The sequence below is a fragment of the Crocuta crocuta genome, unplaced genomic scaffold, assembly GCF_008692635.1.
Source record: "Crocuta crocuta isolate KB4526 unplaced genomic scaffold, BGI_CrCroc_1.0 scaffold264, whole genome shotgun sequence".
NCBI lineage: Eukaryota > Metazoa > Chordata > Mammalia > Carnivora > Hyaenidae > Crocuta > Crocuta crocuta.
This window is the reverse complement of record NW_027529597.1, coordinates 2,248,328-2,271,075: the sequence shown is the minus strand read 5'-3', so window position 1 is coordinate 2,271,075 and position 22,748 is coordinate 2,248,328.

Here is a 22,748-nt window from a genome sequence, read left to right as displayed (position 1 = left end):
CGTGTATGGACATGTGTGTTATGAGTGTTTGTAAGTATGCGTTGCTTACTCTTTGGGTCTTAAGTCTATCAGACAAAAGTGCAGCACTGGTTTGTGAGACTGTTAGTGCTATAGGACCAGCCAGATATATAGGACTTGGCTTTGCTAAGTCTTAATTCAGCACTTTCCAAGACCACCTATCATTGAAAGTTTAAAATAGAGGAGAAAGGAAAAATGGAAGGGAACAAAACTAAAAACGATTTGTGCAATAGGTAGAACTGCTTTCTATAAATCCTGCAATAATAAAACAAATTACGAAATGAATTCACTTTGCCTTCTGTTTTTATGGCTTTGCCTTAACTGAGTCTTCTATCTTCTCAAGTTCTTACATGAGACGCTGTATTTTGGGAACACCAAACTGCTCGTCAGTCTATGAATCCTCCTTTGTACGTTTTGCAAAAGGCTATATATTTTGTAAGTCTATGAGTGGGAGGTACTTCTTTCTTTATTTGATCTCTCTCTCATAACTCTATCTAGAAGCCTAATACGCTACTTTTCATCAAGTAGGGAGGCCGCGGTGAGGGATGACCTCTTCAGAGTCAGGCAGAACCTTCTGAAAACAGATTTCACTCTTTTCTTTCAGGAGGTCTTATCTTAGGAGAAAGAACCAGAAATCACCTAGAAAGACTTGGGATCTAAGTATGCCCAAGGGTAGGGATCTAAGGTATGATCTAATCAGTAACCCATATAACCTTACTTTTATTTTTCCACCAGATCCAGCCACCGGATTCGGGGGAGTTTATTGGATGGCGTTTAAAGGTTTGCCTTAGTCCTAATGAGTTTCCAGCATTCATACTATGCCCTTCCCTCCTGGCCTTGAGGCAAGATAGTTATTAAGTCTCAAAGTTTACATTAAATTCATTACTACATTGTCTTGTTCCCAAGACTTCCCAGTAGCCTCTGAAAGGGTCTAATATACACCATACAACATCTTCCATTTCTGAAAACATGAGGCTAATAGTTGCAAGAAAATGTACCAAAGCTCTAACTGATGGTAGAGAGGAAGGCAGTAAAATAATACAATTTGTTGGCACCTGGTAGAAAGGACTGTGGCCCAAAACATCACTAGTTTGATATCTCAGGTGTTGATAACACTTTAATCAATTGGTTATGTTCTTGCAATCATCCCAGGCAGCTCTAAAGCTCTAAAATCTCCTGTAGGAGATTTTATACAAGAAATTCAACACAAAGCCTAGGTAACTAAAATTCACCTCTACTACCATCAACACCAACACCACCAACACCAACACTACAACAACCAACCCTCACCTTTTCCATCCCATCCATTCTTATACTCTGTATTTTAATCTCTGAATGTCTAAAAGTATGCAAGATTTAGAGGCAGATGGGATTCAGAAGTGGGGGCCATTGTTAGAGTTTTGAGAACATGGCACTCTGAGTGTTACACTTCAGATTAGAGCTTTTTTATCCTTAATATGTATTTAAAGAACCCCTTGTATTGGTATTGTCTTAGTCTGTTGGGACTGTTATAACAAAATACCACAGACTACGTAACTTAAAAATGACAGAAATCTCTTTCTTACATTTCTAGAGGCTGGAACGTCCAAGATCAAGTTGTAAGTGTGATCCCTTTTTACTGCAGCTGAAGCACCTTCCAAATACCCTACTTCCTAATGCTTCCATCTTTAGGGAGTAGGATTTCAACATGTGAATTTTGGAGGGGCAAAAACATTTAGATCAGCTGGTGGCAGGTATCATCTGGTGTCTTGATTAATAATTCAGATTCCTGGGCCACAACATATACAGATAGTATTTGAACTTTAGGGAGTTGGACTTTGTACCCTCCTTGTTTCGTATGTGCTCTGAAAATATGTCATTAACATTAAGGAACTGCTACTGAACTATTTACTGCCTTTAAGACCATGTCAGTAAAAGAGGAAAGATCACTTGTTTCCTCAGCTCCCAGATCTTCTGCCACTTTGGATATAATAGCTGTATATTATCTTTCTCCTTTTTCACTTGTACTATCTCCTGCTTTGGACTTGCATGAGCACCCTTAGTCATGCTCTTCCAACAAGCCCATGGTATTATGTGGTCAGTTTTTATGTGAGGTTTAAAGAATATAATGATGAGAAAGCTTGCTACTCGCCTGAAATAAAGAAAAGGAGTCTGTAAACTGACTAGGCTCACTTCCCACACCTGCTGTTGTCAGGGCTACAAGGAAAAGAAACACATTCAAATGAGCTCAAGTCAAGAAAAGGGAGCTGGTGGAAAGAAAAAGGGAAGTTACAGAATGCAAGATCAGGAAGGGCAACCAGGTCTCAGAGTCCAGAGAATGGCCCAGCAAGAAATTTGTATCATTCTCTTGTTCTTCTCCTTTTATTCCCTCACCCTCTTCCTTTACCCTCCTTCCTTCCTTTCTTCTTCCTTTCCTTTCTTTTTTCCTGCAACAAATATTTGTCAAAATCCCTACCAGTGTCCTAGAAACTGCGGATACACCAATGAACAAAATGCAAAAATCACTTCTCTTATGGATCCTATAATCTTGTGTGCATGTGTATAAGCAGGCAGTAAATAAATAAAGTGTAGTGGTTACTGATAGATTCATTAGAGAAAAACAACACAGAAGAGAGCTATAGAGCCAGGAGATACAGTGGTTAGTAGATACCAGTCAGGGGCGCCTGGGTGGCTTAGTCAGTTAAGCTTCCAACTCTTGATTTTGCCTCAGGTCATTCATGATCTCATGGTCATAAGATTAAGTCTGACAAACTGGGTGTGGAGACTGCTTAAGATTCTCTCTCTTCTTCTCTCTCTGCCCCTCTCCTGCTCTCTCTTTCTTTTTAAAGATATATATCAGTTATAATCTGTCACCTTTACTTTTCTGTTGTAATTTTTGTGACTCTTACTATTTCTTTCCCTTGCTCTAGGTCTTTACTTCTCGTTCCCCATCACTTCCTCTTAACTTCAACTGTGTCCATGTGTTTTTCCACATGCAACTCTTGCGTCTATTTGGTCTACATGACCTTTTAACTCAAGTGCCTATCAATAACTGCAGATTGACTTTGGTGTCTCCTAGTACACATCCCTAGGAAGCTCTGACAGTTTCAGTTGGACTCTATCTGGACAAAGCCCTTTCTACATTGGCATTGGTCCATAAAATTCTATTTAGCCAATGGATGGATTTTCTTGGCTATATAGTTTTACCTCATCATGCAAATTTATCTACGGAATCTTGGAGGACCCTAGTATAGGGTACTATACTTTGGATATATACTCTCTTCTGCTCTGTGTGGAATTTATTGTTTTTGGAGAAGTGGATTAAAGATGAAGACCCAGTTCTCTCATTCTTGGAAGAGAGCAGGACAAATAAGCAAGAATCACGTGTTATTTTTGGTAGGCAAATATTTATAGGTGAAAGAAACATGGAACTGATAGTATTTTGAAATATTAGCATGTGATATTTCCCTGAAATTTCCTGATACCTTTCATTTAGGGTGTATATATATGTGTATACATATACATATACGTATACATATATATGCTTATACATATAAATATACATATATATATGATTAGCAGAAATACCAATAAAGCAAACAAAATCAAAACTCATTTTTATCATCAAAATAGACTTTAGTTAGGGGAGACAATTTTTAAAACTTTTTTAATGTTTATTTATTTTTGTGAGAGAGAGAGAGACAGAGTGTGAGTAGGGGAGGAGCAGACAGAAAGGGAGACACAGAATTTGAAGCAGGATCCAGGCTCTGAGCTGTCAGCACAGAGCCCGATGCAGAGCTCAAACTCATGAGCTGTGAGATCATGACCTGAGCCAAAGTTGGGTGCTTGAGCAACTGAGCCTCCCAGAAGCCCCAACAACTTTTGGATTTGATTGCTAGTTTCAAGTTTTTCAATATTAAAAGACATGAGCACAATTGACAGGGGTTTTAAGTAATTAGATTGGAAGTAGACATCTCTCTCTGTTTTTGTGATCACAAAGGAGACAAAAATCTATGTGGGTTGGGAGCGAGGAAAGCAGTGAAATGAGATGGTTGTATGGATATCTGAAGAACAGCTCTGAATCCAGTTACATCCTCCCTCTCTGGACCACATCCCAGATAGCTGGTGAGGACCTAGAGCCAACAGACCATCCACAGACCAATGCCTTCTTTTGCTGGGTGGAATGTGGGAGGTAGAACAATTATTAGGCATCTTTTCCCCCATCACCTGCCATGCCAGAGTGATAAGGCACCAATAGAGTAGAAAATGCAGCCTGCTAAATCTGGGTAGAGTTCTGGAATGCCCCCCAAGTTTCCTTTTACCACATAAGGGGGACAGAAGAGTATCTAGAGATTTCTTGTCATTTCCCAGTATGCTGAGGGACATGAACATAACTGAGAAATGGTCAAAAGAGCTGAATACATTTCATGGTGGTGATCCTAGTGACACCAAATAGTTTCTGAAATGACAACCAGTGATACCATGGGAAATCGAGCACCTTGCTGGTAAGAGACAAGAAGGCCTCAGACTAGAAACCAGGTGGAGTGATGCACACCTAAACAGATACTGGATTTTGTAGGTGGGACTGGGAAAAAGACCTGGACATTGAGTAAGACCCATGAAATTTGGGTCAACATGGAGAAGTAAGAGCAAGGGCAAAATCTGGACTGAACTGGGTTTACCAAAAATGGACTTAAGATTGGGATCTTGATAATACGATAAGCAAAGCTTCCAGACAGAAACTAATAGAAAACAATTTTAAACAGTTACATTCTTGGCACACCTGAACTTGTGGCTTGGGAGATTCATGCCTAACACACATGTTGAATTCTAAACCAGCTTCACTTTAAACAGAAAGCATTTGCTATCTTTTATCAAGGGTGACTCATCACATTTCTCTGACAAATGGTACACGTTTGATAATCTCCTGCACATGGCCCCACCATAACTAAAAGCATGGTAACTGGAGAGAACCTACATTTCTTTACAGCTTGATTATTTAAGAAGATTATAATTTTTTATAAAATAATTCTGATGGTGCATCACAAGTTATTGTAAACAGCTGTTTTAATATCTTAGCCTCTGAGCCTTCAGTGCTAATTCCTACATTACCTTTGATCTGCACACCTACAATTTAGTCTGATGGGATCATTCGTGATAAAAAAAAATGCTTGCCCTTTCTTCATTCTATGGCCCTCTCTTCTCATTCTGATTTAGTTTTAGCTACAACCAGAATACACCTGTCAGATCAGATTCATGTGCTAGTTACTTCACCTCAAAATTTTACAGTGCTGCATCAATGTTGAAACTCTATAATAAGCCTTTAAACATCTCACCCTCACCCCACTACACCAAACTCACAAAAGCAGGGAGGAGAATGCCACACCCTATTCTTGGTAATCATGTCCAGACCAGACCTTGCACAGCCAGCAGGATGCAATGAGAATGGAAAACAAATGGCTTCCAAATTTCTAAAGCGTAGTGTACAAAGCAAGGAGAGGGAAAGAAAGTGTGTGCTCCATCCCATCCTTTCTTCCTGTTAGCCCTGCCAGACATTCTCTTTGTTCTCCTTTCTATCTCACTGAGATTAAAGTGCTGATCTCCCCTTTTTGAAAATGATGTCACTTTTTTTTCCCTTGCCTTGGCAGAGAGCAAGTTCATTACAAATCTGCTGTGTGACTGATGGCTTTGAAGAGATAAGGCAGAGGGGGAAACACATTTGGGAAAGGTATGAAACTCCAGAGGCAGGTTGACAATTAAACTGGCAGTAAGAGAGATGACGAAGGATAAGGAGAAACAGAGGCTGGGTGTGAATATCTCCCATATTCTCATTCATAGCCACCGACAAACGGTTTTGATTTCCTTCATGGTTTTATCCCCAAACAATTCATTTTGTGCTTCTCCTGATGAGATGCCTACTCTTCTGACGACATTATTTCAGTCAGGCCCTCATGGACATATGTGTTGTTCAGAGTGGGGAAGACATTTCCTTCTGCAGTCAAAAAAGGGAAATATTTGGTACTGAATCTGATTCGCTATAATTGCTCATCACTGGGCTACGTGGCAGTTTATATAAGAAGCACTTCAGATGCAAAACCAGGTTGAAAGCATAACACACATTCTAATGTCACTTATGTGGTTTAAAATTATTAGTGACAGATGCAGAGCTTGGGAATTTAAAGATCTTCTTTCATCCCCCAGGTCCAATCATGGCGGAGCCAATGGACTTACAAGTGGTTGCAAAGTTCAATTTTTTGAAGCGTAAACATCTAGTAATTAAATGCTTTTGTGCACACAACACCTAATGGTGACAGCATCTTATGAAAGTAACACTGTCATCTTTATATTTCTAATTGGCTTTAAGCTCTAAAAAAGTCCTCACTGGGGCACCTGGGTGTCAGTCTGTTGAGAGTCCAACTATTGACTTTCGGTCAGGTCACCAACCTAGATTTATGGGATGGAGTTCCGGGCTGAGCATGGAGCCTGCTTTAGATTCTCTCTCTCTCTCTCTCTCTCTCTCTCTCTCTCTCTCTCTGTGTCTCTGAAATGAAATGAAATGATAAATAAAATAAAAACTTTTTCCTAAAACATACTCATCTTTCTTATGGATGATATTCTTGTGCAGATCAAAAGATTATTTTAGTGTATTTCTGGGTTGGGGATGGAGGTGGGAAGTGTAGAGAAGTAAGTAGTGTAAGATGGGCTGGACAAGGGACAACTGAGACAAATGTTGGCCAGACCATAGCCCATATGACAAGACAGGATTTATATTTCCTCTTCTTCTGTGGATTTTCTGTTCTCTGTTGTCGCCACCAGCCTTGGCTTCATATTTCTAAGTACTAATAGAAATACATAAGATTAAACTTTTCATGCTTATGGAGGCTGGAATGTATGTGACAGACGTGATATCCATTTTCCACCCATCATGCCTGCAACATATTACATCAAACACATATTTATTTAAAGTTTATTTATTTATTTTGTAGCCTGGAGCCTGCTTTGGATTCTGTGTCTCCCTCCCTCTCTGTCCCTCCCCTGCTTGAGCTCTCTCTCTCTCAAAAATAAACAATTTTTAAAAAATTATTTATTTATTTATTTATTTTGAGAGAGAGATCACAAGTGGGGAGATGTAGAGAAAGAAAGAGATAATCCCAAGCAGGGTCTGCACTGACAGATGAAGGGCTCGAACGCAGCAACCTTGATAAGGGGCTTGAACTCACCAACCTTGAGATCATGACCTGAGCCAAAATCAAGACTTGGATGTCTAACCAACTGATACTATGTTGTCATTCCACTGTTCCTATTCCATCCCCTATATGTTCACTGGATACCCACTAACTGCAAGATAAAATCCCAGGCACATATGGTTCTACCTCCTGGCTTCTTCTAATCCAAACATTTCCATTTGATGTTCATTTGATTCTTAATGAATATCCGATTCCTGAACACACTGTTACACCCCTTTGCTTTTACGTTTTCCTCTGACTGGGATACCCATTTGGCTATTCCACATCTAATGAATATCTCCATTTGCCTCCAGTCTGAGCACAAGTATGACGTCTTCTGTGAAGAAGTGTACTATTATTCAGGAAGAATTGATCACTGTTTTTTTTTTTTTCTGGCCACACTTTACCTTCTACTTATACTTTGATTCAGCATATTTCTTGCCTTAAAAATTTTTACATGTCATAACCCAGGTGGTAGGGTATGCTCAGAAAATATAAACATGGCTAGTCAAAAGTTCATGCTCACTTTATGAATGTTCAGTGAATAAATGAATGTATACAACCTGGTGTTTAAATGCCAGTGAAAAATTTCAGGGCTGTATATTTGCTTTCTTAGTTTCTTACCTAAGCATGGATCCTTGTCCTTAGAAAGTAAAAACCCAAGGAGGTTTGGAATTAATAAAAATCAATACATGATAAATAAAAACTGTTTTAAAAAGACCCAGGTAGGAAAGTGCTGTGAAATACAATGACTTGCGATAACAGCAATAATTTTCTGTGTCAACAATTTCTTTTTATTCACCATTCATGAATATTATTATTCATGGTGTGTGAGTAAAGAGTCCTTCAGAACTTTTCCCTCAGTTTTCTGATTCTGTTTGTAAACATAAGTAAAATAAGTTAAAACAAACTAAAAGTGATAATGAAAATGTCTTCAATGTAACGGAGCACATGCACCACACCAAATTTGGAAGAGGCTACCTGTTTGATATTTTAGAAAATCTTATCTAACTTGGGAGTCTCTTTTGTTTTCGTTTGATGTTGTTTGCTCGGTTTTGTTATTGTTGTTGTTATTGCTGTTTTTTTCCCCCAGTAGTTGACGGTACTTCTAGTTCAGGTTTGAGCCTTAGGCTGATTGTAGTTGCAAGTAAGTGCTTCCATGAAGCTGGTGTCTTGTACTTGGTGGGTACATTCTTATCTCCATGGGGAGCAAGTGAATGCCAGGAGGGTGCATGCTGTAGAATAAGTTAGCATACATATATTTTTCTATTTCACATTTTTCTCATTCGCTCAAGTACTTAGCCTATCCACATGTTTCAGGACTTTCTGACTCTCTGAGCTCATCTTATATCAGTGCCAGAATCAGCATACCAATGGCTAGTGTTACATGTAGAATTCCAGAAATCAAAGGCTCCCTAAAGTCTTGGAAAATTAAAGAATTAATGGAAATTCTTAGAATGTTGCTGGAGCAATGATAATTATTTGGTGTTCCCAGTGCCAGAATAACTTAAGGATTTAATATAGGCCATATATTTTAATAGATAGTGTGTCCTTTAACACCATCCCTTCTAAGTGGTAGAAGGAATCAAAATTCTCATTTGATGTCTATTAAATGGTTTCATAGGATAGAAGCAAGGTGGAAAAAATATTTAGGGCTAGGGAATACAGACTCTAATTTAAACAATGATTCTGCATGTTATTCCATATTATCAAACAACCTTTTATAATGTTTATTTATTTTTGAGACAGAGAGACAGAGAGTGAGCAGGAGAAGGACAGAGAGAGAAGGAGACACAGAATCCAAAGCAGGCTCAAGGCTCAGAGCTGTCAGCACACAGCCTGACGTGGGGCTCGAACCCACAAACCGTGAGATCATGACCTGAGAAGAAGTCAGATGCTCAATCGACTGAGCCACCCAGGTGACCTGAAACAACCTTTAATCAATGGCTGTCATAAAGTTTAAACAAGATTAATATTGGCANTTATAAAGAGGAGCAAAGCATTAGCTAATAGCAAGATGGTTGACTGGATTTGGGTACTTTATAAGTGGAAGAACGAAGTTACAAAACAGATCCAGAAACAAAAGTTTCAAATGCAAGTTGTTTATTTGGAATGTGGTCCTGAAAATACTGAATATTGATAAGAGCAATTAGCACAAGCCAAAGAAAGTCGGGGAAAGCCAAGAAAAGGTGTGTTACAAAGAAAACTCCTAATAAGGTAGATTGCAACTTAGCCCTTAAAGGATTCTCTAGGAGCCAATGCATCTTGTGAGGTTCAGTCATCCCAATTGAGGGTTGAGGCAGCCATTGCTGCCTGACACCAACTCCTGTCAGTCACTGGATGAAAGCTGATCTGGGGACTTTCCTCTCCTGGTACTGCCACAGGCAGAGTGGGTACCTATGACGGGACAAGAGACGAGGACACTGGAATTTGGGAATTGGCTTTGCAGGTGTCGACATGGTAAGACCCAAAGGCATGTGGGTCTGGTTTTGACAAACACGCTTCCACCTGCTGACAACATTCATTCAATCAGAAATGAGTTCATAAATCCCAATTTCTACTATAATAATGGGTGAATCCCCCTCTAAGAAGGCAAAATCCCAACCCAACTGGGTTTCCAGCAACATCCATGACAATGTCATCATTATCATTTCTTAAAAAAATCATGGGTGGTTAAAGAGTTATAATAACAAGACCTTGGTGTAATACTGTGGAAGGCACCAGAGTCATGACCAACACCCAGCAAGCAAAAGTCGCGTTCTCATAGCCCTCCTCAAAAGTCATCAAGTATAATGCAATTATTGTAAGTCTTATGATTCATGTTGATGAAAATATAATAGGTATTGGATAATACATATTTGTGGAATGATTTATTAATATTATTGTTGTTGGTATTTACTATTTTTATGATTTTTCTTGCAAAATCACATGACACAGCTTTTATTCTAGAAAGAGTGGATACACTTCCTAGGCCACGCTGGGATTGCTTTTTTTTTTTTAATTTTTATTTATTTCTAGGAGAGAGAGAGAGAGACAGCGTGAGCAGGGGAGGGTCAGAGAGAGAGGGAGACACAGACTCCGAAATAGGCTCCAGGCTCTGAGCTGGCTGTCAGCACAGAGCCCGACGCAGGTCTCGAACCCACGAACTGCGAGATCATGACCTAAGCGAAAGTCGGACGCTTAACCGACTAAGCCACCCAGGCGCCCCTGGGATTGCTTTATCTTAAATTACCTGGAGATTGACCAGGAAGTATAAATTTGACTCTGTGATATTGGTAAAGATGTTTATAGGTGTGTTATAAACACCACTTATATCATAATGGGCTCTTTAAATTTCTGTGATGCTCTGATGAAATTTCTTGGCCAGAGCCCTTTTCTAAGATCATTTTCTACATCGAACTGTAGTCAGTTAGGAGGTGGTATTTAAGACCGCTATGAGTGTCACAGAGCAAACAAGACAATGCCTTCTCCAAGAAGTTCTGTGACAATCAGTATGAAGAGAGTGATCCTGCCTCATTAGTTCGAGCAGGAACTTCCCCATGAAGTTGCTGATCTTACTGGAAAATTTTAATCTAACTGCTAACAGACAAAATTGATGTTAGATGCTTACCAATACGTTACACAATTTCAGTTTTTCTTGGTCTTGTTTTCCATCTCTTTCATATTTACATTGTTATATATGCACTTATATAAGCCATATCAGAACATTGGTTAGAAGGAAATAATAGATCCCAGAGCTTATCATGGCAAACTTAGGTACTCAAAGACACTCATGAGAAAGCAAGTCTCCTCCTCTGTGAAATGTATCTTCTTATTTTTTAAAGATAAATACTCAGCCAATAAACTAAAAAGGTATTGCACTTTTTAACGTGAACAAAAGTGATTGCTCTAATCACACAATCCATTTGTTTTTAAAATACAGGCTATGGCTGGATCAGTCAGTTGAGTGTCTGACTCTTGATTCAGGCTCAGGTCATGATGTCATGATTTGTGGGGTTGATCCTGGAGTCAGGCTTCTCACTGAAACTGCAGAGCATGCTTGGGATTCTCTCTCTCTCTCTCTCTCTCTCTGTCTCTGTCTTTCTCTCTCTTTCTCTGCCGCTTCCCCACTCCTGTGAATGTGCTCTCCCTCTCTTTCTCTCAAAATAACAAACAAACAAACAAACATAGGCTACACATATGGTTTCACCCCAGTGTTTAAAGCAGCTTCTTTCTTCCTATTCTATAGGTTTGTTACAAAACGGTGTTAACTCCATCATCCAATGAGAAATTATTGTTTTTGCTTGATTACTTTTGTAGCAGAAGAGTAAAGGAAAAGATGAAGCCTGGCCCCCTCAGTGTTTTGTATAGTTTTATATTGTTCTGTGTTGTTGTTTTGAAATTTCTCTGGTGTCACAAAAGGAATAGAAATGCTTGATATGTGTCTATGATTGTAGCCCCACAACTAGGTTTCCCCAAGGGAGCCATACATTTAATTGGCCCATTTCCATCTCCTAGTGACAAAGAGAAATGACTTGGGTGAAGGCTCCAGTATCAGTTCTTGACTCTTTTAAGTCTCCACCAACAACAAAGAAACAAGGGGGCAAACAGACAAAATTCAACAACATTCTGAATATCAAGACTGGATAGAAACCAATTTCATCCTACTTCCATGAAGTAATCACCTGACAAATCCAGTTTTCTGATTAGGAATTTGTACCACATTGAAGGGAAAAATTACTTCCCATATCCACTATATCAAGGACCTGGATGTGCAATGAAACCTTTAAAAGCAAACGAACAGACAAACAAAAAACATGTATTTATCTATTTGTTCTCTGTATAAATGGATGGATTAGGGTGTCCAGATTTTTTAGCATTAATTTAAGAGTTCTATGTGTAAACTCATGTATTTCAGAGAGAAGCCTTCATTTCTCTTCCATTCAAATTCCCAAGATTTGTCACATATGGAAAGTTTCATTTTTCAGTGGAATTCTTATTATCAAAGACAGATTTTCTGAGGAAAGCAACACTTTTTTTAGACAAACCCAATTTGTTTGCATATAAAATATGATGTGAAAATTAATATTGTACTGTGTTTGCAACACTGTGAAAATACTGGAATTTTATTTTGACTAATTATGCATCTTAACTTACATATAATGAAACGTTTAGCTGAGATATAGTCTTGCTGTGCACTTTCTTTTAAAGTAGAGGTGTGAGTTTTTCTATCTTGGCTGTGTTCCAATTTATGCAATAAAATTACATTTTCTTTCTAAAAAGTCCTCTGTTTTGAAACGACTTTCATTTTCTTATCTAGAGTTCATATTTATTGAAGAGATGGTTACAGATCACAATAAGATGTATGGGCCACATAGGCCGTGGAATTCTTTGAAATAAAAAAAAAGGTTATTATGTATATTTTAAAAGTTACAAACTACAGCCCTGTGGGCTAATATGCCCTGAGGACTCTTTCCATATGGACCTCTAGCTAAGAATAATTTCTACATTTTTAGATAATTGATAATAGAAGAATATTTCGTGACACATAAAAATTCCATGAAATTCTATTTTCACTGCCCGTAGTAACATTTTATTGGAACCCAGTTGTGCTCATTTATGTACATATTGTTTACAACTTTCGACTACAACAATAAACAGTTGAGTAATTACAGCAGAGGCCGTATAGCCAGTAAAACCTAAAATATGAACTTTTTGGCCCTTCACAGAAAAAATTAATCAGTCCTGATCTCTCTGTCTCCTATACATATATACATATATAGATATAAATATATCATGTGTGTACAGATCTATCATAGATTTATCTATACTTATTTATGATCTGTCATAGATCTATGATCTATGCTAGATTGTCTAAATCTCTCTATGATCTCTCTATCAATGGTCTGTTCTCATATCTGTGACATATGATTCTACATTCTAGCTATCAGAGATCTAGCTATCTATACCTATATTTCTATGATCTACTATTGATCTACCTTTATCTATATATCCATGACCTATCTATGATTCATTTATTTCTCTCTCTGTCTATGAAGTGTCTACTTACATCTCTATCTCTGTATTTATAGAAGAAAAAAGAGAGGGAAGGATTAACCATTTAATACAAATTTGTAACTGCCATTTAGTCTAAAATGTGTTTGGATATGTTTATATTAGTATGGAGAAGGAAACTGATAGCAATTGCTATTCTTGCTATTCTTGAGAAGGAAACTGATAGCAATTGCTATTCTTGCTATTCTTGATGTAATTTACATTTCATGTAAAAATTAGCAGACAGGAGGCTCCATTGTCGCCTCATGAGCACGTTACTAGCCCATCCTCATTTAGGTAGATCTACTGTTCCCAGGCAAAGATGTGCAGAATCGTCAGCCAGATTCTGAAGTTTAAATGAGCTCCTTTTCAACATGCCATTTTTCTAGCTCTTACACAACCTCACACAGGCTCATAAAAAGCTTTAAATTTACTACATTTCTAAAAGGATAGTTTGTGCAGTAGGTAACTGTCACTTCTATATAGGCATTGGTGAAATATATTCACACAGCAAATCAGTTATTCTTCTCCTTTGACCAGAGATGGAAAATTATTCGATCACATAAAAACCCTCTGATTTTACTTTATATTTTTATAGCTGAAAATATAAAGTGGACTGGAGACCTGGGTATTTGTTTCTTTTAAAATGTCCTTCCACTAATTTTCATGGCAAAATAGCAAATATTTATGCATAGGGGACCAATCTTGTTTGTTTCATGGTTATAGCCATTTTCTGAACTAGGAAAACCATACAGAATGGATGCTTTGGGTTCTAACTCTATGTGCCTAGGAAGTGATATTTGAGGAATAATCAATTAGAAATATATTTCATAATTTAATTGATGTGTAGGATGGACTAATATTAAATTGGGAAGAGATAAACATTTTGGGTATTATTTTTTCTAAATAACTGTCACTCAAGACTTGTACTTATGAATACTTGATGTAAGTGGATGACACTTTAAAACTGTAATGAATAAGCAAATGTACTTAGTTATCAAAAATAATTCTTAGTAGATTATTCAAGCTAATATATGCTCTTGTTAGTGAAGACATTAACTATCCTTTAATGATTTAAAATTTTTTAATGTTGGTTTTTGAAAGAAAGATTGACAGAGTGTGAGTGAAGGTGGAGCAAAGAGAGGGAAACATCAAATCTGAAGCAGGCTCCAGGCTCTGAGCTGTCAGCACAGAGCCAGATGTGGGGCTTGAACTCATGAACTGTGAGATCATGACCTGAGCTGCAGTCGGATGCTCAACTGACTGAGCCACCCAGGCGCCCCTCTTCTAATGATGTTAAGTATAACGGTGTTGCAGACTTTAAAAGGCAAGTACACATTAAAAGTCTGCTAAAATAAATACCTTTTATTTCTTATTCTGAGATTGCCTTGCAGGTAGGCTTGTATGATAATAAGGACTCTGATATCATTATTTGTTCTGTGTATTATTAATTATCATTTTTCTGTGTTGAATGAACTGAAGATAAATATCAACCCTTTAGGTCTGAAAGTGAAGTGCAATCTTTCAGGAATGTTGGGAAGGGGCATAAAAAGAAATGGGGGGATTTACATTTCAGAACATTGTCCAAACCTGGGGAGACAGAAGCTAAAGCAAAGGCCAGGAAGACACTGTGAGCTGGGTCGTGTCCTTTTAGGATCATCCTTCGCCTGCAGGGAGTGTGTTCAGCTAATCCCATATGGGGACCCGCTCTTTCCTCTCTGTACCTACAAACACTTCAGAACAATCTTAATTTAATATGGTAAAACTGAGGCTTGTCTGCAAGCTGCCTAGTTCTCTACCGGTGAGGGATTTTTCCAAAGTAGAATAGGCTTTGGGAGCCTGGGTGGCTCAGGCAGTTGAGCATCCAACTTCGGGCTCAAGTCATGATCTCACGGTTGGTGAGTTCGAGCCCCATGTCGGGTTCTGTGCTGACAGCTCAGAGCCGGGAGCCGGGACCCTGCTTCGGATTCTGCGTCTCCCTCTCTCTCTGCCTTTCTCCTGCTTACACTTTGTCTCTCTGTCTCCCTTTCTCCTACTTACACTCTGTCTCTCTGTCTGTCTGTCTCTCTTTCTCTTTCTCTCAAAAATAAATAAACATTAATTTTTTTAAAAAACCCACAAAGTTAGACAGGCTTTCATTTAGTTCATTTCATTATAAGATATCAAAATAATGTGGAATGTGGTCAGAAAACATACTTTCTGAAGAAACAAATCACTTGAACACTATTCTTTTACTAAAAATGCATCACACAATTTTTTTTACAAAAATAGAATTAATCTTACAAAAAGTGTGTTCTCAGGAAAAAAAGTTTTTATTTGATTTTTCACAGTATGTGATATCTTGAATGTCCTGTTAAACCTAAAAGGTATTCACTTATTTTCTTTCAAAAACAATTGCTTAAAAAAAGAGCAAGTGTAAAAACAGGTAAAAATTTTGACTTAAATATATCTGAAAAAGATTGCCTCTTTTTAAATTAAAAAAAATTATTCACTTTTGAGAAACAGAGAGAGACACAGAGTGCAAGTAGGGGAATGATAGAGAAGGGGGGGGAGACACAGAATCTGAAATAGGCTCCAAGCTCTGAGCTGTGAGCACAGAGCCCAATGTGGGGTGCAAACTGCCAAACCAGGAGCTCATGACCTCAGCCAAAGTCTGATGCTCAACCAACAGAGCCACTGAGGTGCCCCAAAGGTTGCTTCTTTTAACCCCTTGGATGCATACATATGTGAATAGTGCATTTGTTTTTCTTACCAGATTCTATGTGTAATTAAAAAAAATAATTAGTGTAGATTATAATAATGTAATATTATTTAATATTTAATAATATTTAATATTATTTAATATTAAAATAATATGTGTAGATTAAAAAATAGCTTCTAAACATTGTTCTCATTAAGTTTTAGATACATATAAGTTATATTTGTATTTTCTGTTGTAAACTGTGAGAATGAATCCTTCATGTGACCATATACACAACAGCTCCAGTTTTGTTCAAAATGCTTCGGGATTCTAAGGCAGTTTTCAATCCCAAAACAAAATCTTTGGGTTGGTTAGGGCTAAAAGCACCACAGTCTTCTAAGATAAATTAGTTTCATTTTTATTTTTATTACTGTATTGCCAGCTTCTCTTCCAAATTACATTTTTAATAAATTTGATCTATAGCAGTTTTGAAGGGTGAGAGCCCATCAACACATCTTTCTACTTTAATTGCCTTTACAAAGCATTTACTCAAAAGAACAGTTTTTCTTCCCAATTGTGCTACCACTTTTTACAAGTGAATCTCCAGCCTCTCAGGACTAACTGAGCTCCCTGCTGAGGATGACTCACATCCTGTGGGGCATTAAGATACCTACGCTTAAATCTGTAATAATAAAAAAAAAAAAAGATTGCTTTTTCAAGGAGGTTTTCTGATAACCACAGGTAACGTTAAGTTCTAATTTTCTTACAGTGACATGTATATTATATTCTATAAATCATGACCTCATTGTCAGATCAATGCTGTCTATAACTTTCAGGTAAAGAATCATACCTTTTGTCATAGAACAATAAGCTTGAGCAAGTTTTCTACTCTTATTTATGTATATACTACTCCCCTAGGTGATCTCATCTAGAGTCACGAACTTACACTGATCTCAGTGCTCATGACTCCCATGTGTCAATTTCCGCCCTGGTCTGCCCCTAGATGCTGGCATATGTCGCCCCCTGCCTCTTTGCCTTGGATCTCTAACTGGCACCTGAACTCAACATGTCTGATGATGGGACTCTGGAGCCCACTGGCTTCCTATCTTCCCCATCTTAGTCCAGAGCCCCAACATTTCATAGTCAGCCCCCCAACCTTGCAGGAATCTTTGACTCCATTTTATCTCTCCCTTCTTCCTTATTTAACCTATTCATGACTCTGATGGACACTATTTTCGCAGTACAAACATGTACACCCAGAATCTAATGACAGAACATGTATTCTATTAAGAATTGGATTAAGCCATAGACTTCTTTCACCCTGACTGAAATGTACTACTGACAGATTTCCCTGCCTCCAGTCAATTCCCCAAATACCAGTTGGAGTGACATTTGATAGTGTAAATTAGATGACTTTAGTCTCTTACTCAAAAGGTGCCACTCATCTCCATCATACTCAAAATGAAATCTAAGCACTGTGTGCTATCAATGCCTACATGAGCAAATCTCTCTTTCTCGTTGCTCACTTCCTTCCTTCCTCCTCCTCATCACATTGCTCTGTGCGCAGTGATCATGCTTTTTGGAAGTAGGCCAAAGCCATTCCTGCCATAGGCTTTGGCTGGGTACAGTATGGGGTTCCCCCAGTAGCAAACAGGACACAGTTGGAAGCCACAGCATTCCTTTGGTGGATTTTGGGTGTGTGGGATGGAGGGAGTAAGTGCGGGTCCAGATGGATGCGCAGGAAGAGCATGGACTGGAATGCCTTGACCTCAGGGAAGCTCAGAGGATAGCAGCATCCTCTGCTGCCTGGACCACTCTTCCCGCAAGCAGCCTGGTCTCTCAGGATCCTGAGATTTCTACGGAGCTGGCAAGGGGCTTTGGGATGGAAAAGACCTTGGGATGTGCTCCAGATACAAAAGACTCTTTATCCCAGGAGTCTGGCTAATGCCACCTACCAAACAAACCTCAGTCCCCTCAGACGCTTCTGGGTTTTTTTTTTTTTCTCTGTCTGGGACACTCTTCCCAAGATGTTTGGATGATGTACTATCCTACTTCATGTTTCAGCTCAAATATCAACTTCCTGTGAAGAACTTTTTTCTCTAATCTAACACTTTAATTCCATTTTGGCACTTTATAATCTTATCCTTCTAAGTTTTTTTCTACACAGTTCTGATCACTCTCTGACCATTTATTATATTCACTTATTTTTGCCATTTCTTTCTTTCTTTCTTTTTGCCTGTATCAACAGAATGTCAGCTCCATGGTAGACAGGAGGTAGTCCTTTTTCCCAGGGTACTTGTTGATCCCTTGAAAGAACAAACTAATCCCCTTCATGTGAAAATATTTGGTTCTACTACCATGAAGATGGCCACTAAATACAAGGTATGGAAATATAAGCTAAACTTAATACAAGGCCCAAGATGGCTAATGTACTTCCTTCCATGGTCACCATTCCCTCATGAATTGCAGACATGCAGAAGGGGAGGTAAGGAAAAACTAGGAAAAGGAATGTTAACGCATGGGTATTCAGGGTGAGATGTCAGATACTGACACTATGCGGAGTCAAAAATAAAAATCGAACATGAACATCTCCCTTCCAGTAGCATATAGAAAGGCAATAGGGTTACGCTGCAAAGTGAAGATCTGGAACCCATTGACGTTTTATTTGTGATTTGCTATACGAACTCAGCAGTGACAGTGGACTGAATGTCTGTGTCCCCCTGAAATTCTTATGTTGAAATCCTGTCCCCCTAGTGTGATTTGTATTAGGAGGTAGAAGCTTTGGAAGACCATTAGGTCCTGAGGGTGAGTCCTCAAGATGGGAGTAGTGCCCTTATAAGAGGTCAGAGAGGTGGCTATCTCTCTTTGCCCCTGAGTGTACATCCAGGAAGTCAGCTGCCTGCAACCTAGAAGGGGCTCCTCACCAGGTCTCTACCAGCTACTGACACCTTGATCTCTGACTTCTCGTCTCCAGACCTGTGAGAAGTAAATTTCTGTTGCTGATAAGCCACTTGTTTATGGAATGTAGTCATAGCAACCTGAATGAGGACAACAGCCATATCTCAGCAGTTGCAAAAGTTCCTTAGAAATATTTTAACAATGTTTGCTCCTCATTCCACCACTGGAATTTTGCTACTTCAGCTCCAGACGACTCTGCTCAGGTGGACACATATATTTTGCAGCATGGCGACTGGGAACAATGAGCTCTCTGTTCCGATAGTGAGAGGAGAAATATTCATTCTCTTCAGATGCACAATAAAAAAATTATTTTCAAGATATCAGGATTAGTGGTGAATAACAATAGGGCTTAGGAAACATCAGTCTTGCCTAATTTATTTCAATGTGCTTACAAGGCATTGCTCTTATGAACTTATTGTTAATTTACATGGATATTATCAAAGCATTTAGCATGGCCTAAGCCTCCTCTTGGTCAGAGAAAATTGAACAATACAGCCATCTACATCACATGATATTCAAAAAGTCAAGTGATATAAGACACTTTAGAAAACAGTCTGGTATATAGCAAACTCGGTAAACATTAGTGATTATGAGTATTAATACATTAATATAATTAAGTATAATTTAATATATCAGTATGCTTACTACTTTAGATAACTTTTAGTTATTGTTCATATAACTATTTACATTCTTAATTTGTTTATAATAGTCTTTTCTTGGGGTGCCTGGGTGGCTCAGTCAGTTAAGCATCCAACTTCAGCTCAGGTCATGATCTCATAGTTTGTGGGTTCGAGCCCCACATCGGGCTCTGTGCTGACAGCCAGCTCAGAGCCTGGAGCCTGCTTCGGATTCTGTGTCTTCCTCTTTCTCTGACCCTCCTCTGCTCACGTTGTCTCTCTCTCAGAAATAAATAAAACATTAAAAAAGTTAAAGAAAAAAATTTACAATAGTCTTTTCTTGAGGTATTAACTGATGTCTAAATTGCAATGAATTCTGGGTTGATCACATACAAAAGCTTTCTATATTCTAAAAATCACTTAAAGCCAACTTCAATTAGTCTAATTTCTGCCTGTAGAGTGACTTGACATTAGCGTTTACTTTTGAATCCTTGCTGTTAACTTAATATAAATATATATATCTTGCATTTTTAGCATAGAAAAATCAGGAAATACAAAAAGAAAAGTACTGTCTTGTAATATTTTCATGCAACTCACTACTGTGTTCCTGCAAATTTTATTTTGTTGTATACCTAAAAATGTTACCGAAGTGGAACTGTGCAAAAGTAGCATCATGTCTGTATTATCTGTTTATTTCTTTCTGTTAAAATAAATTTTAAAATTAATTCTATGTGAGCTTTCCTTTATTATTTTTGCCATTCAATGACATCACCCTAGAATTTAAAAAGACAGTATGTCCTTACAATCAAAGTACAAGCAGGATTTTAAAAGGAAAAAGATGTGCCCTAGTGGAAATCCTCTAATGTGACCTTCCAGGATCCCTCAAGGAATGAAAACATTCCAGATATACCATTCTCAGGGGGACCTTCGTGTCAGGATGGTGACTAGGTCTGAGAGCTGCTCAACGTCATAGTTTAAGTTTCTTTATCAGTTTCTTTAATTATACAGAGTGGCAATGATATACTTGAATAGCAGCAAAAGAGAAGTCAAGTAACACTTAATCTATTTCAATTATGTATTATTCAGAAATAGCTATTTCCCTACCAAGAATTTGGGCCCCAAGTCATAGCTCTGTGCTATTAGCATGGGTGTTTGACACCCAGCTCAGCTCCCAAGGGTTCAGACACACCTTTGTGTGATATTGTACCAGATTCTCTTTAAATGATGGGTGGAAATCATGCCAACATTTTTTTTCTTTCCCTTTTTTTATTTGTTGCAGCCTCCTGCTCTACAGGCAATACACCCATCCTTCAACTATACAGCTTCAATGTAATTGTATTTCCCTTTATTTCTCACTTTTATGTCTTTGTTTTGAAAGGCAATGGTGTGTAGATAAAAGCTGAGGAGTAAGATAGACAGTGAATTGAATTTCGGCTCTACATTTGCTTGCTGTGTGACCTTGGATGAGTTATTTAACCTACCTAATTCTTGAGTTTCCAACTTGTAAAATGAGAAGATGATATTGTTTATAATTTAGTTGTGAAATTTGAATAATAGAAGGCACCCAGATCATCTGTCACCCTACGCAGCCTCAATAAAACTTTCTTCTCTCTCCTTTTACTGTGCTCTGCACTGTCTCCGTATTTTGTTGTGATCTTGTCACATATTTTACACTGTCTTATCTCTTTTGCTTTCATTATTTACCGAATGATCTCAGCTGCCGAAGATAGGACAAGGCCCATCCAACTCAGCATTTCATCTTCACATGTATTTTCTCTCAAGTTCGACATGTTTTTTTCCTTTGGAAAAATTCTGAAGATTTCACATAGACATGCATAAAAAACAGCTTCGCTCCAGTCTCTTATCAATTTAATTTATATTCCATCTTTCCGTAGTGAAAGAAACCTGATATATAACTTATTCCCCTACATTCCCGACTTAACTGACATGTCATCTTCCTGCAAGATTTCCTTGACCTGAACGGTGTGAAATAACATTAGCAAAAAACACTCGCCTTTGTCGTGACACCAGAATACAATCCCCAAATACCTTATGACCCAGAACTGCATGGGCTTCATGACACCTTTTGTTACACTAACATCTCTTCCAGTAAAACCATTTTAATCAGCACAGTGATGTTTGCCAATTCTAGCTTCTGATGTCTTCTCAAGCATCCTTTAAAAATATCATCAGAAGACTCTTCTTTTAGTGTATTAGCTGTTTCATTTTTACTCAAAGCATTTTTTTAACTGAACTAAGGTGTTCAGCTTAAGGTCAGACCACTAAGCCTGGGGACACCTCTCTCTTTTTCAGCTCATCAATTTCCCGGTTTCCAGGCTGTGAGGTCTTGCATCGAATCAATGAGTTCTTCATGTTTGACTTTCCTGGTAGGAATCCACATACGGTTCTTTAAAAATCTCTCTTTTAATTTGAAGCCGCTTAATTATTCAACCTCTCCTTCTATGTCTTTTTTTGCCACCCACTTCACTCTCTGAACCCAACACACTCTCTTTATGAACACAGGAAGATGTTTGTGAAGTCTGCCTGTATTTTTGGCTTAACCTTCTTTCCTTTTTTCTTTCTCTTTGAACCTATCAACACAAATGACCTTCATTTTGCTCTCAGATTTGTGCCCCAGGTCTTAACCTTGTTTTCTCCCTGCTGCTCTCATTAAATGCACTTGAACCTGGAAATGTCTTCATTGCTATTAATTCTTCTACCTTCACTCCTTCTTCTTGAGCACTTCCTCTAGAATTGTCTTTAACGCTCCACTAGACTCTGATGTCCTGACAAAGGAAGGGATTTTTTCTCACGGTGATATTTCCTTTGGTATTTGAGGCATCTTCTTGCTCTGCAGGAATATCTTCGTCTTTAAAGTACCATTTCCAGTTTATCTAGCTTTTAGTGAAGCTACTGGAGTGATGATTTGAGAAGGCAGACTTTTCTGTTTTCTCTTGTCCATACGCCCTAGACATCATTTATTCTCGCTTTGTGAGTATTTTTCCAGTCTTTATGCATTTGTGTACATGTAGATATTTTAAATTCTCTATCTGTTTCAGACTAATTTGATATATTTGTGTCCTTTGTTGAGTTTTGGTTATTTCTAGTCCTATCATTTGTTTCCTTAAATGAATCATATATTCTCTCCAAATGAGAACCTTTTTCTTCTTTAAGAAAAGGAGATATATCCATAAGTAACCTATCCATTTGTATTTCTTGGTGCCATTGGCAAGGGAG